This window comes from Odontomachus brunneus, unplaced genomic scaffold (assembly GCF_010583005.1).
Source record: "Odontomachus brunneus isolate Ranch 3 - 2012 unplaced genomic scaffold, Obru_v1 Obru_scaffold_266, whole genome shotgun sequence".
Taxonomy (NCBI): domain Eukaryota; kingdom Metazoa; phylum Arthropoda; class Insecta; order Hymenoptera; family Formicidae; genus Odontomachus; species Odontomachus brunneus.
This window is the reverse complement of record NW_022639716.1, coordinates 307,574-310,272: the sequence shown is the minus strand read 5'-3', so window position 1 is coordinate 310,272 and position 2,699 is coordinate 307,574.

Sequence of the window (2,699 nt, the reverse complement as noted above, 5' to 3'; positions counted from 1 at the left end):
TATATATATATATATATATATATATATATATATATATATGTGTGTGTGTGTATATATATAAAACTTATATAATATTTAAAAAAAGTAATTCAAAATAAATATTTAGAAATATTTATCTAATAACTTACTAATATCGTATGCTGTCTGGGTTAGTACTTTAAATCTTAACAGTACTTTACGTAAGTATTTCATCACTTAGCAAAGTATTATATCTTAGTATTTAAATATTGACAATGTTCTGCGTAAGTATTTTATTACTGGACGAAGTATTACATATCAATATTTAAGTATTAAAATCAATCATAAGGTAGGATTTGTAACATTAAATATTGAAATACTTGAATACTAAAAGCTGTATTTGAGTCACAGAATATTACTAAATACTGTACTTTTAATATTGAAAATAAGTAATTAATCAATGATCCTTAGTATGATATTTCTATAAGGGTTGAACGCATAAAATATGAAATAATTATATCTCGCGTGTTTATGCAAAATTAAAAATACGTTACTTGGACAATCTTTACAAGCGTTGTATTGTTGATCTATTCTATATTGATTTAGTATTCTATATCAAAATAAATCTAATATTTTTTTTTCAAGAGCAGCTATTAAAAAGTACTTGTCGAAGCCTCCTGAAAACCCGTCCCCAACATCTCCTTTTACATTACTGTAATTTCCTTGCTAACAAGAAAAAAATGTATGGATGTTCGAGCGAGTGAAACAGTCGTCGGGCACTGCGTATTGCTCACGTATAGACAAGATAGTATGAGTCAAGCGTTTTCTTAGTGTGTGTCACACATATTTTAGGACGGCATTTCTGTCCACGATGTCTTATAATGCTATCTCTCTCGCTTTTACGCGATAGAGGATGGAAGATCGCCGCAACTCCTACCACTATTCCCTCTCCAAGCGTCCGACGATCGCTTACCGCTAGCCGCCTCCGCCACTCCGTGCTGTTCGTGGTTCATCAACAAGCAGCAGTGTGTGAGTGACGCGTCATCGTGTGCGAGTCACACGGATATACGGACGGCATTAACGCCGGTGCGTGTATATAGAGCGTAACAATTATTCTATCCTTGTTCGCCAAGAGAGAAAGAAGGACAGAATTATGCAGCGATACGAGTGCCACTATCGGAAAATACTCGAACTACGATGCCATTCTACTTATCATATGATTATATATACGTTAGCACATGTGCAACCAATTCGTAGTTCAAACTTTTTGTTTAACATAAACTTTGAAATCGTTTTCTGAAAGCCTCATAATATTCTGTAATGTTTCCTACATGCTTATGCACTTTTATTTTTTATCTGCATACGAAGAATTTTTCATACGAAGCAAAAATATGGTATATGTCAGATAAATATAAATTTTTTTTTGTTTTTTATATTAGAATGAGTGCATAGCCATTCATTAACATCTGTACTTTTACACTGTAAAAGCATTTGCAGCTATATGCAGTTGTTTAGGAGAAAAGTTTGAACTACGAAAGCTAGGGAATTGTTGGTATTCAGCATCCCCTGAAGTGTACACTCAGAGGCAAGTATGGTGTCTCTCCCCCTCCATGCCGCCATCTTATCGTGGTGGAGGGATACCGGCGATCTGATGAAGGCTCGGCGGCGGTACCTTTCGGCTTCGGCCGGAAGGGAGGCCCCTACCTGAGGATCGCTGGCGAACGGCGGCAACGGGGAAGGAAAACCCTCACAGAAAACCGGACCGCGGTGGGCTGCAGCCCCGCGGTTGCTAGAGGGGTCGTAAGACCCTCCACTGTAGGGGAGCCCGGCAACTCACACAGGGCCGATGGGCCCAATTGTCGGTAGGGGTTGGCGGCCCTGGCCCCAATCGCCCGGCCGGCTAGGGCCGTTAGGTGGAGCTCGCTCCACTACCAGCCTTCGGTGGGGGGAGGGGGGGGATTTTTGGGTTGGGGGGCCTCCGCTCCGGGACGACAGATCGCCCCGGGAGAGGAGATGATCCCGTATCTCAAGGCATTGCACGCTGGTTCTCCGGCAGCCAAGAGAGAGCGGGATGCCCTCGAACCGTCCGACGTCGGCGACGGCCGACGGACGGACGGGGGGAAGGAACCCACGCCCGTGTTTGCACACCGGAGGCGCGCCTCACTGTACGCGGGGGTGGAGGGGTGTCCGGGCCGCTCGAACGTATTTCGAGGTCTGGGTCGGACACCCTGGGACTGGCGCCGGCATCTCATGCCGGCGATCTTCTCTCGTGCGGGCAGCTGCGCACGGGAGTACTAAGGGAGAAATGAGCGGGCCCGGTCCATCCATTAAGGGCGGCCGGTGCCGGTGAGCTGATCCCCACAGGCGGCAATTGCGACATGGTAAAGTCGTGCCTCCGAACGGAGCATAAGCTGGCGCCCACGGCGGTACGCGGCATGGGTGGGTCGCAACACCCTTTTGCTGTAGTCCGTTCGTGGGGCCCCCCGCGTGGCGGCGGCCCTGACGGTGCCCGCACGGTCAGAGGTGCGGGACCCCTGAAAGCGGTTTAGTCCCTTGTGGACTGGGGCGTGAGTAGAGGGCTGAAGTCCAGTGTCCCTCTGCAGAATTCCCGGGGACCAGTGGCATAGGACCTCTCCCGGCAAGTACGCCGGGCATCCTCCCTCCCCAATTTGGGGGAGGGGAGAGTAGGTATTATAGGCCGATTCTAACTCAGATCCTCCGAGGGGGGGGGGGGGGGGGGG